This window comes from Bombus huntii, unplaced genomic scaffold, assembly GCF_024542735.1.
Source record: "Bombus huntii isolate Logan2020A unplaced genomic scaffold, iyBomHunt1.1 ctg00000052.1, whole genome shotgun sequence".
NCBI classification, from domain to species: domain Eukaryota; kingdom Metazoa; phylum Arthropoda; class Insecta; order Hymenoptera; family Apidae; genus Bombus; species Bombus huntii.
Genome location: NW_026099316.1, coordinates 112,676 through 126,485, shown reverse-complemented (window position 1 = coordinate 126,485; position 13,810 = coordinate 112,676). Strand labels below are relative to the sequence as shown.

At 48.1% G+C, this 13,810-nt stretch overlaps 1 pseudogene; it reads right to left on the bottom strand.

Annotated features, from left to right (window-relative positions):
- Nucleotides 1–220: 220 nt before the first annotated feature.
- LOC126875717 (5S ribosomal RNA) lies at nt 221–339 on the bottom strand (annotated as a pseudogene).
- Between the last annotated feature and the right edge of the window lie 13,471 nt (nt 340–13,810).

Sequence of the window (13,810 nt, the reverse complement as noted above, 5' to 3'; positions counted from 1 at the left end):
TAAGATTTATAACGGGCCCTCGGGCTAGCCGAACATGTACTGCGGAGACGCATCGACATCTTAATACCACGGCTGATGGAGCGGTGTGTGACCATTGTTAGACCGCCTCGTCGCCATGCCAGGCAGCCCGGTTCCCCTACCGGACTGCTTGGCGGCCCCGAGGCGCTGAGCCGCCAAGCGCCCAAGGCCCGAACCCCACGGAGGGGGGGCCAGCACGCTTCGCCAACGCCACACGGAGGTCCCAGGCGTTCACCCATCCGAGTACTACCCGTGCCCGGCGCTGCTTAACTTTCGTGATTTGACGGGAACGAGTGCATTCAGCCCGGCCAGGGCGTTGGCGTTGCGAGTAAATGGCTCTTTACCAACGTTCTTCTTCCATCTTTCCGGATTCCAATCCTCCAGCATCGATCTCGTTTTCTTGGTCTACGACGTCGTTCGACGTATCATTAGCAGGATAATTAGTTTCCTCTTTTGACAAATTTTTATCTCTGTTGAGATGCGATTACATCTTTAGACACAACGTTAGGCAATATTCTGAGGGGACAAGAAGTTTTGGAGAGAATGGTAAAGAAAATTTGACTTATGACACATAAGAATTATTTATTTTATTATGTAAATAGACCGCGGTTTTTTACGCATTTGTGGAAAATTTGCACGTAATACGACGAAATATATATGCTTCCTTTAATATTTTTCTATAATACTTAATAGGTAATGCAATTGTCCACCCTTTTGTCTTTTATCGGGATTTTATTTTTTTAAATATATTGTAGGTCTAATTATAAAATATTATTGTAGGAATTATCAAAAAATATGGACTACGGGGCTCCAGGGGGATGTAAACCTGAAAGCGTAGGTTTTGTGCGTGTCTATGGAGAAAAAGGTTTCCCTCGCGCAACTATGATCGAGCATCCAAGCTCGAAGGATACAACGTAAAAGTGGAGAGGAAAAAGCATAATCCCGGCAGAAAGGAAAGATCCAAGTGCTTCTCGCTTGTTCTTAAATCCGCAGAGTAAATGGAACGGCAGTAAGAAAAGCAATGACCGAAAATGGAGCGTTCCACTGAATAATGCAACGTTAGACGGTGAATAAATACAGACGGATAAAGCCGTCGCAGCCTCGGTATCGCCAGCTTATTAACGATAAAATCAACGATGTCGCGATACTTTGTCGATGCGACGAACGCTCGTTCGAGACTTGGCTTCGCGATGAGAAACAGTTTTGGAGGAAACGCGTGTAGATAAGGGAGTGGCGATTCCGTCGAACCGGAATGCGAGGAAAAGAAGCGAACGATTCTGCGAAGCTGACGCAACGCAAACTTTCCTCACGACGTTAACAAACAGAGAAACGGAAAAGTAATTTCTCCAATCTCGAGAATATTTATAAAACGCGGCAAACAGAGGTACATATCGCGTGTTTACGCTTTATAAATAGGAGGAAAACAGGAAGGATGAAAGAGGACAGGCGGAAAGGAGAGAGAGGCGGGGGGATTGGCGAGGAATATCAGGATAAATTTCCACGACAAACACCGAACGAGGCAGTCGAGTAAGCTGTTTCAAAAATATACGTACGGACAGCTCTGGTTTCCAGCTACTGTTCGCAATTCGTACGCTTTGGAAAGTTTGGGAAAGCCGACGGCGTACATGCACGCCGCTCGCTATTTTCTAACGCTCTCATAAACTTTCGATGCAGTCCAAGTATTAACGTGGCAGGGCAAAAACAAGGAGAAAAACGCGTATTCGTATTCGTCGATGCTGCTCTTGGCGTCGATGAAACCCCCATTGCGATCGAAATAAACGGGCGAATTTTCACCGACCTATGAAACGCCCGACACCGCGTATTTGTTCCCGGCGAAAAATACGAGAAAACCTTTGGTAGGGTCAATTTTTTTAACCGTAATCGCTCACCGGATACGCAATGTTGCAAGTTTGTCGCGATGAAAAAATGCCAGGAAAAAAAGAAATTTCTCTACACGCGGCGTACAACCCGATGACTCTTGACAACGCAACAAGTTCGGCGATTTGAAATTTCTATTCTTCGAAAGTGAAACAAACGTGGAAAAAGCGCGATTTTGAGTAAATTCCCGGCAATTTCATAATGGAAACGTTTCGATTTAATTTACATGTACTCGTATCGTCATCGATGTTTCGAGTTCGATCTTACGTGGCGCGGAACCTATTAACGCGATGCTTTTCAGAATGAAACGGAAAGAGTATCGGAAAGTTGCTGACGTTCTTGAACGCGTAGACCCGGTATTACCTGGGCACGATTCCAAACGCCGCGAGCTTTTATCTGCATTTTCAATTTACTTTTTCGTATTAAAAGTAACTGGCTGCTGCTAGTTTGTTTACATCTACATATAAACCGAACTGATCGAGGAAAAATTGCGTGGAAAAGAAAATCACGAAAAAAACCGAAAGACGTTGGAACCGCTGGTTCGTGGGAGCCTTCGTATTCGCGAAAGCCATATTTCGTAGAAATATTATTTTTATTCGCTCGTTTGAAAGAAAGCGACGAATCTCGTTGCGTGGGTGACGCTTGCGAAGCATACGAAAGGAGGGAAAAGAGAAGAAAGGAGGAAACACGGTACAAAACAGGGCAGAGCTGGCTGGTTAATTTGCTTGTAACGATGCTCGCTAGTTACAGCTGGTTGACGTTTCCCGGCTCGGTTGCCACGGACCAGAGCGGTCTCCTAGAAAATCGTCGACTCGCGAGGGTGGAGCGTCGCGCAACGGCTTAATTATCACGAGCACGAAATGAAAATTAGCCGACGACGATGCGTTCGTTCGTTTCCGGGTGAAACGTGGTGACACTTTGCACGGCGAAACTGAAAAGCAGACGGTACGCGGCAGCAGAGACATCCGTTAGTCGCGGTTGTATCGCGTGCGAATTATCGACGGGATCGGGATCGCTTTAAAAATGCCTGGCTCGTGTTCGATAAATCCAGCAAACAGGATTATTACAGCAACAGGAAGAGATTATAAGAGATACAAACTCTCCTCTCTTTGCAACTTTGTATTTCGGAAAAACGTTTCGAAACGAACGATCGAGTCACGTTCCGTTCCTCCCCGTACACGCTTTCGCCACCGGATCGGTAAGCAAGTTCAGTTTCAGTTTCGCTTTCGGTTTCGGTTTCGGTTTCCGGTAGAAAGTGGAACTCGCTGTTGAAACGTTATCCTCTTGACGTCTCTTTAAATGGTCGTGATTTTGCTCCGCTTTAACTCCTTTCGAACGACGGAAACCACGCTTGCAGAACCGACGTTAACTTTTCAGCGAACATGGTTACAACGTGTCTCGCGGTGTCGCCAGTCAGATGCGTTTCGAACGCATCGACGTCCACTAGAAAACTAGAAAACGATAATACCTCGTGCCCGAACTGTGAGAAACCAAGGATCGCGCGTCGCGCAAGAAGAATTACTGCTTTCGTTGGTCTATCGAAGAAACGATAAATAGTCCCTCGTAATTCCATCGTGCGAAACACGTGGTCGGCCTATCGAAAAATGGCCACGAAACAAATCGTGCACGAGTTGGAGCGATCCGCGACGGAAACGTCTTACTTAAAGTATCGTTGCCATTTGCTTCGAAGCGACAGAGACACGATACGGAAAGCCTTGGGGATCGAGTCGTTAACCAACAGACCGTATAGGTAGGAGAGTACCAGAAACCGCGAAGAAAGGACGACGAACCGCGACACGGTCGTCGTAGAATCGAAGCACTGCAGCCGTGTCGGCCCAACAGACGTAACAACGGTGACCACCGAGAGAAATAGGAAACGGGATAAAGGAAACCCCTGGGCTATGGTTTGACAGCCGACCCGTGAAACCTGCCGATATGCGCGCTGTATTAGAACCCCGTCGGTCGAATCCGTGTGTTGGCGAGACTTCAAAAAATCCTGACACCGAACGCATCGCAACTCCACTCGTAATCCGATGTAGCTACACGCTAGAAGGACGTTCGTGTGCACTGGGGACCGGATACGCGCAGCTTTACGACTCAGCTAACCCCGCTGCGTCTCCTCTCGTCCTGGTCCACACACACGCGTGGCCATGTTTTCCTCGTCTCCGAGGGACGCGCCGCTTTCACGGAATTACGATCCATCTTGTCCGAGTTAATTCTCTTTGCAGACAGACGTGGCACTCAGTAATCCGATGAATTCGTTTTAATCGGTCGACTTGTCGGAAATTGGCGGATTCTACGCGGAATGCACGGTCGAACAGGCGCCTCGCGTCGTGAAATTTTTACCCGTCCGACGTTTCGATTCGAACGACGATCCTGGAGAAACAGGTAGACGCGGTTAATTGCAGCTTCAGAACTGCGCTGGCTGAAACGAAAGGTAGATTTGGTGTATTCCGTGGAACGAACGAGCTGTTTCACTAACATCGGAACAAAGTAGAAACGAATCGGTACTTATCAAGGAGAAAACATTGTCCAGCGTGGGGAAAAGATTAAGGACCGATATCCCTCGATCCACGCTGGAGAGGGCCGAAGAAACAAGGCGAATTAGCGGGAGATCGGGAGAAGAAGGCAGAACGGGCGGAATAGAAAAGGAATGGATACGGCAAGCATCGGCCGTGCGATTTCGGTTTCGTATCACATAGCGTTATCCCCTCGTAAAGTTGGCCACTCGTGCCACTAGCAGAAACTGTATGGCGGGCTCCGAGAGGGTTTTAATCGCGCGACGGACGAACGTATCGGTGAAATTACTGGAGAGCCCCGTCGACGTGCCTTTCGGCCCTGTCTGCCCCACGGCTCGGCTGCCACGGATCTAACAGATTTACCGGATACAACGTGCCGGGTTACGAAACTTCGAAACTGGCTAAGTTAATTGCCGGTCGCTCCCCCGCACGTACTCGTCTATCAGGCGACTCCAACTAGTAACCAACGAGGAAACCGCTGATTTCAGGCGTAAATTCAGCTGAAAATCCGTAACGTGGAACGATGAAAGAGGCCGCACGGAAGAAAATAGCCTGGCGATCAAAAGGCTGGAACGTGCTTTCAGACCCGGACGCTTAGCTGCGCCGCCCCGCACCGAGATCCACTCTGACTTTCGCCCTTTGCTGCGAATATGACAGCCCGTTCGCGCTTTGCCCTCGACGATCGACGCCGACCACGCTTCTGCCGCCTGTTATTTCCCAACCGTCCACCGTTTTGCTCCCATTCTTTTTCATTTTCTTCTTTCCGCGCTTCTCCTTTTATCCTCTTTTCCCTTCTTCTCTCGCCGAAGCGCCGCGTTTGCTGTCGAGTTCGGCTACGATTGGCAAACACAAATCTTACGTGGACGCGCGATACGCGCGTTCCACGCATTTCAAATTTCACGACGAAACGTACTCGACGACTCAACGTAACGTGGAAAACGCGACAAGATGTTCGAATTTGGAATTATGCGAGCGCGCTGGGTCGATCGGCATGCCATCCGCCAAACGCGCGGCAAATAAATCTGTCGGTGTAATTTTAACGAGCCGCGATACCGCTCGAGGATTATACGGGTAATTTAAATTCCGCTCGCTCGATCGACGCGACCGATGGTAGAGCAAATCGGACGAACGGTTTGTAACACGAGACATTAATAAAGTTGGTGGAGCCGCGGAAAGCGGATGGAAATGGAAATTTTCCGATTTTAATATCGGTGAATGCATCGAGAAGAAAGATCAAAAGGTTGACTGTTGATTAATTTGAGCGGCACGCGAGCCACGAGCCCCGAGCCCCGAGCGTCGCGATGCTCGCGTGCGCCGAAGCTACTGCGATCGAGCGAGCGTCGTAACCTCGGTAAATAACCCGTCGTATAATATTACGTACACTGATCAACGATTCGGAAAGGGAGTATTCGCTAACCGGGGCATCGCCCCACCGTCGTGCGAAAATAAACTAATTAGCCTTTGGGGACGTCGAGGCATGCCCCTCGACGCCCCAGCGGATTTCAAGTCGTCGATTTTACAGCTAGCTGCTGTTACGTTCGAACCGTTTGTAAACCAGTGACGCGCAATTTGGGATAGCGATTGCGATCGAAATCCGACCCCTCTCGAGAATCCTACGGAAAGAGAATTTCTTTCGCAGTGGTTGGTCTGGCCGATCCAAGTTTCGGCGCGCGTTGTCGCGATGCCTAATCGCTGCGTTGCCGATCGTCGTAGCCATTCGAACGCGCGGCGAGCGAACAGCCGTGAGTTTGCTCTGTACACTCGAGGCCTGAACTTAAAGGCTTAAGGACCTGTTTGCCGTTGCAGCTCGGCAGAAACGAATCTTCGGCGTTCGCCAGAGCTAAACCAGCGAATATTCGAGCGGCCTGCCTCGGAACGGTCGCTGAATTTCTGCTGAAAAATTAATCAACGCGGAACGTAAATCGCCAGTGATAAACACGTGAAAAACCATGCGCTGATGATGGGGGGGGGGAGGGAAGAACGGCAACGGCAACGTTGTTGCCAAACGAATGTAATGAACGGGCAAATACGCGTTTGTTTGCAAGTACCCTACGGCGAGCAAATAACGTTACGCGAAATACGCGGCCCAGTTTCATCCTGTGTCTTCCTTTTATACAAACGCGTGAAAAATTTCGCGGAAATTCGCACTGGCGACGCAGAATCGGTGCGCGGAAGAAATCTGGCCGACTCCTGTTAATAAATTTCTTTCTTACAAAATTTTCCCCGTGGTTCGCGCTATCCAGCCTCCCGTGTTTCCATCTCCTCGCCAGGAATTTGGCAACAGAGTTTGCGAAAAGTTACGGGCGCCGACTGGAGAGAACGGCGAGACCGGTTTTTCTAAAATAAAACGATCCTGCGAAATAGACGCGACGAGTGCCACGGTCAGTCTTGGAAACTCGAGTCTCCGCGAAAACTTCTTCCGCTTCTGGCTATACGTACAAGTATATCAACGCGCGCCTTGCAACGCGTCTCGTGCCGTTTTTCTCCTATTCTGCTTGCACGTTTCTCAAAGAGAATACCTAATACCAAGGTGGTCTTCGCTTTACGCGTCTGTGCGATTCCCGCGATGGAAAAAACGTCGCGCTGTTCAGCAAACCAGCGTCCACGCAACGACAATACGTATACGACGATGCATAAATCAACGAATGTTCGCGTATAGAAACTTGTAAAAAAAATCCACTGTCGAAAAATAGAAAAATTCGTACTCGTGCAAAGATCAGCGGGAAACGAAACGATTTTCGACTCGTCACCAAGCGTTATAGTCATAGGAATGTAACGAAACGGCGCGCAAACAACCGACGCGAAACCATCGTGACGTAAAAGCATTTCGCGACAGGGAGCGCGGGTCCGAACGTAGCGAAAAAACAGCAGCCAGCCCGCTGTCGTTTCACCCAATGGGGGTGTTGTATCGATATGTCGAGGCAGCGTCGCTGAAACCTGCTGGTGGCAGAGAGCCAACGATAAGGGCCGCCATCTATCGACCGTAAGAGCCTCCTTTTGTATTAACGACGCTGTTCCGACTGTAATTGAGAGCCTCTGTACTCCGGCCCAACGTCGCCAGGTTATTAAATCCCGGGATATAAATTAGTTAATATTATCCACGCGCCGCTAGCTCGCACTCTTTTCTTCGCCAGAGAAATGGATTTTCCGCTCAACTTAAATTGCTTAGCGATCGCCGGATGTGAAAGATTTATCGAGTCCGTCGATAAAGAGCTTTCGCGTACATCCGACCCGATTAACGTACCATCGACACGCGACAACTGCCAACGATTTACGACGGTTACGATGGTATTACCTTTTCTTCACGATACTTTTCTTTTTCTTTCTCTTCTTCCGCCGTATTTGAGTTGATCACTATGGTTGGTCGCTTTACGTCATCGTGTACGAGGGACACGCCGAATAAAGTTTGTGGAAAATCATTACTCCACGGATCCTTTTCATCGAGTGTTCCAAGATAGCCGTTAGTGGAATTTTCGACCGCGTTTAAGACCCTTCAACGAGCTGAAATCTGCTCGCCAACTTTACTCGGAATTCAATGCTTTTCAATTACAAAGATTTTCCGGTTAACCGTTCCTTAATTAAACATGTAACTATACCGAAACGTTTAAATTACCTTTTGAACCTGGTATACAGGTCAAAGCTACTCCAGTTTACTCTGCTTTTTTCAGAACGTCCCTTTCAATTTCGCTGCGCGGAACGTCGGGATAGGAACTCGAATACGAACGACACGAATAATTTGATAGAAAATCATCGTCGAAGCGAATTCGAAGCAAATTCGAAGCAAATTCGAAGCAAATTCGGGCCGAACGAATTCTCGCCTCGATTCGAAGCCAATATGCTTGTCCTTAAATTGGCTGTCCTCCTCGGCAGGATACCTACGAAATCGCAAATACGAGACCGACGATTCGTAGGAAAATCTGTGTGACCGCCGGTAATAAAATCTCCTATAATCGACGTTGGCCTGCTTACGTCAATCTGCTCGTGGCAGGTGTCCGACGATACAGGCTCAACGCGACATCAACCTCTTCGTTATAATCCGTACAAGCTTGGTCTCGTGTAACGGAAACGTTAGTCGTGTAATAGATACTTTCGATGTCGGCGTCGAAATCATTTCCCAATATATTTCCTGCGAAATTGCTTCGTAATTTCGTAGTAACACACCGACTGGCTATGTGCCACGTCACCGACTCGCCTACACCTCGCTATCTCTCCCTTAACGACAATTTTATTGAACCGAGCGATCGACCCGGCTCGCCCGGTAAATACCTTCGCTCCTCTGGACACACCGACGATAATTGACCCAGTTCGATATCCTTGTAAACCGACGCCAGGCGTTTCTTGCCTCGTAAAGACGAATCTTTCGAACGGTGTCATTCGCGTTCAATTCGTTTTTCTAGCGAGGGGTCTCGAATCTTTAAACGACGAGAAACCTAATCACTTTCAGACAACTTTCGTTTAAAGACGAAAGAACGTAAAGAACTGGGTTCGGCCTTCTCCCATCTGCGTATCTTTCGGGGAGTCGATTGCGATGGTCATCTCCTTTGTCGGATACGATTCGAATTGGTCGAATAAGCTGGCAAGTGCTAGATCCGTCTCATCTCCTTCTTCCGTCGAATATTAGCGCCGCTACGAACGCATAAGCCGAAAAATCTTGCCACCGTATTACGCCGAAATATTCGACGATGTTCATTCGCAAGCGATAAAGCTTCGCTACTGTTCGCGATCGGCGCTGCTCTACTACGAAATATCAAATTTATCGCGTAGCCGCGTACACGGGAGAAGGAAAGAGATCGCAAGGGCGGTATTTACCCAATGCGAGAGACAGGCTACGAAAGACGAGCACGAGCGACTACAAAGTTCAATCGGGCTCGATGAAGCTTAACTTGCTCCGCGGAGAGCGGCCATTTGGAATTCGAGTGGCGTGTACGGTGTGCTCGGAGCGTTAACGAGTTCGATCGTCATCGTAAATAAGCAACCAGCGGTCCGAAAAATCTCGCCACGGTCAAGAAGACTTAAGAAGCCGTTCGCGGAAGATGGACGGCGCCACCCGCTACTTCTCGGCCGGAAATTACAGGTGACTTAGCGCGGTCTCTCTGCCCTCGCTTCTCTCGACAGACAGAGAGAAGCGGGCGCGGGCGCATCGTAAAATCCAAGCGAAGAGAAAGAAAGAGAGAGAGAGAGGCGTCGCTCGTCGAAAAAATCCGATGCGATCTTTCGCGAGTTCGTCGACAGTTTCTGCCTCGCTGTTACGTTTCTACCGCCCCCGCTGTATTTCGAAACGGAAGGGGGGCGCGATTCCGTCTGTCGGCTCTCTTCCTGCACGCTTCGTTGTGCACCGTCGCGCGTATCTAGACGCTGGAAACGAGAATTATGAAAATTTCGTGGAGCAGTTGCGCCAACTCTTCTCGTTTCTCGCCATTGAAATCGCAGGTGTCAGGTCGCGCGATCGATACAACCCCCGTTAAAGGATCGAAACGATGTTCGTTTGCGATTCTAGGCAAAATCGTTTCCTATTTAGCGTGAAAGTTCCAATTGTTTCTCTCGTCTAGTTAGCGCGCAAGCTTCTTCTCCTTTCCTTTCACTCGTTAGAAGCGAAATAGTTCAGAGATCCTCGCAGAGTTTCAAACATCCCGATGACTCTCTTCGTTCCATTGTCTTCGTCCAGTTGTCTTCGAAACGTTAATTTATTCGTTCGTTCTCCTCGTTGGCGTAAGCGCAAACGCGCTCGATCGGTTACCTCTATTTTCGTTCTTTTCTCTGGGTAGCGCGTCGAGCGAAAAGCGGGTGTGAGTGGCTTGACGGCTCGAGAGAGTGCGATCGAGGATTCCCGATGTTCTTCTCTGACGGATCGTCGATATACGTAGAACGCGACGAGGTCCAACTCGATTTCGCGTCGCGCGTTTCAGAGGATATCAGCCCTTTTCTCTCGCGATCCAGCAAGAAACGACGAGCCGAGCGAAGGAGGAGGAGTCAACCTCGACTGCGGTATCTGCGCCGACGACGCGATCCGAACGTAGCCATTGGAAGGTCGCTTTAAGCGTTAATTTGGCGATCTCGCGATCGATCGAGATCGGTGTCGGGATCGGCGTAATACGCGCGTACGATCCCATATTACGAGCGAAAGACGATTAAAAGACTTCGCGCTCGTAACCGTAACACTGTCCGGGCATGGTTGTCCTTGGGTTTACGACGCCTGTCGCTCGAGATCCCATTGTCTCGAATCGATTATCCAACACTTTGCACCTGCTCCGATTAGTGCAACGTCGAGGAACAAAACAATGCAAGAACGATGAAACATAGGATATACATTAAATGATAAGGGATCGGGGCTTTGGCGCTACTTTGGCGGGGCTACTTTGGCGGCTTAAAAGAGACGAATACGTGGAATACGTCGATCGATCTCTCGTATCGAGGATACGGACTGGCGAACGTAAGACGGATCAAGTTTCGAGCAACGTTTCGAAAGGGCGAATAAATTGGAATTAACGCGGCTCGCTATAGGGCGAGTATACGGAAACCACGGGCTGCGATAATGTAACCCGCGGGATAAAGGCTTCCGCGTACGACTCGACGTACAATTGCCCTTTACAGTGTTCGCAGTGGAAAACGATCTGCGCACAGATCGGGGTGCGGCTTAATGCCAATTCACGGACAAAGGGTGACCGCGGACGAAAAAGAGAGCCACGGGATTCTTGGAGCGAGCGAGTAAAGTGAGAACGGCCGGCTGCGCCGTTTCTTTCGACGTTGCTCTCTCGATTCGGAGATAACAGCGCTGTGTGCCGCCGGACGATTAATAACCGACTCGAGATCTAGATACGAATAAGTATAAAAAGGTTGGATCTTGGTTTCGTCGTTCTTACGACCATATAACGCTTCGTAGGACGTGACGATGTGAAACGAAGAATCCCTTCAGAATGGAAAATGCCGCGACACGGACCGACGCGAAGGCCGACTTTGATACAAAGCCGAAGGTACTTGACTCCAACGACGTCGAGTATCGCTCAAGGGAGATCGGTCATGAAGTAAGGGAAAGAGGAGCACTCGTACGATCCTCGTCCCCCGTGCGATTAAATATCGCAGGGGTGCGGTCGATGGAGATCGTAAGAAGATTCGCGATAAAGCGATCGAAGCAGGCTTACGCCTGTAATCTTTGGAGGTACGTTAATATCGCGACTAAACGTCGTAACCTACGAAATCCGGAGAAGAGGGTCGCAGTTATTAATCGGGCAGCGATAATCGCCGGCTCCACGATATCCAACGAATTCATCCGCCCCCTCGTCCGTCGATACTCCGTCGTTCTTCGATCGTCGTTCTTAATTGCGCGTCTCAGGGGGACGAGAGCAACGCGTATCGCCACCACGCGTCGATCGACGAGGTATCGATTCGCTTCCGCGACCAGCGTCAAAGGCCGGGCCGACGAAACAACGTTATGCCACGCGTCGAGATTCGCGTTGCTCGGCGTCTTTCTCCGTGGGTCACGAAACCAAAAGGGAGGAAAAACACGAGGGATCCGTGAAAAGGCGTCGTTGTTCGATCAGCGTGTGTCCAACGATAAGCGAAGCGACGAGGACGCGACCTAACACCAACACGGGCAATTCCTTTTCCTCGGGTTTCTCGTTTTCTGGATGGACGATCCGGTCCGTAGTTTTTGATTCTCTACAGAGGAGTATACAAGTACTTGATTTGCAAAATGATTAGTTTAAAAGATATCTTAAATTTAACTTTTTTTTATTTTATTTTATTTTATTTCTTTTATTCCTTTTTTTATTTTATTTTACTTTTTATTCTATTTTTTTTATTATGTACCTTGCAATTCGTACAGCTGAACATTAAATTTAGTATTGTAGGACTTGTGTGAATGAGGAGGAAGGATAAGAGAGAGTTAACAAGTTTTTATGCTTTCATTAGTTTTTATTCACCTACAGTCTTGACTAAGAATATACAATTCAGTACTAATATATATAGAAAAATACAAATATCCACATAAAACTGTACATACAATCATACATACGAAACCATACATACAAAACCAGACATACAAAACCAAACTTGACTAAGAATATACAATTCAGTAGTAATATATATAAAAAAAAATACAAATATCCACATAAAACTGTACATACAACCATACATACAAAACCATACATACAAGAATTATTATACTTAGAAAAAAAGTGTCTGGCAATAGTAGCGATTATTCGGGATCGAGGTATCCCAACTCCAGCCAGTATGCTGCCATATCTCTTGCGGATTCTCCCGGCTCTCGGTCCAGCAGCAACCTTGCAGTTATTGCTTCTCCTGGAGAAGGATCGATGTTGACTAGGCTCCCTGTCCGTCTCAACATGGTGAATTGGGCCACTCGATGTCTCTTCCCTTGGATCGGTTGTTCTCGTACACCTGGCAGAACGATTTTTCTAGCCCACGGTGCCATTTTTGCCAAATTACGGGGCAGCAGCCGTATTGAATCGAGACATTGCTCGCTCTCTAACCCCCAATCGATTAGAAAGACGATGTAGCCAGTCATGGTCCTTTGTAAAAGGATGGCTCTTTCCCAAGCGCTAGATTCCTTAAAATCTACTAGCACGGCGACTAGCATGCCTGTTCTTAAACTTTTCGCCTTCGGCAAGTACTCCACGGGATGTTCCATCATCTTCAAATTGAGTGTTTGGGTTATCTTCGGCCATCCAGCCAAACGAACCCACATGGTGGTAAGTGACTCGACTCGAACCACCCGGACGGGAACTCCTTCTCGGAACCGATCGTTTGTCTTTTGTAAAATCTCCATGGTATACTAGATTTGGAAAAAATTTCGAATGTTAATGTTCGACTATACTGATCTGCCTAGTTTACGTGTCTATGTCGGATGGTGCTGGCTCCGCCGGGAATCGGACCCCCCTTTATATACCAGCAGCACCGACCTTGGAGAGGACCCCCTTTATATATCAGCTGCACCGACCTTAGAGAGGACCCCTTTAAATATCAGCAGCACCGACCTTGGAGAGAACCCCCTTTATATATCAGCTGCACCGACCTTAGAGAGGACCCCTTTAAATATCAGCAGCACCGACCTTGGAGAGGTACTCGGTCACCGTTTAAGCTAAACGCACGTTTTCGTTTGTCTTTTTTCACGCTTTTCTTGTCCTCGCAATATTTTATAACAGTGTTATCAATACATACAGGCAAAATATATAGTCTATTTTTGATACACAAGTGTCAGATATCAATTATTGCTTTCCGTTAAAATAAATATATCATTATTAGATGCTCTTTTTAATATTCCGATCCGCATCCTTACAATATTTTACAATTTTTGACCTAAAAATGTCGCTAGAAAATAGAAAACGAAAAACAATTTGAAAAGCACTAGCTCGCTTGAATGTGAAAATTGTGACGTG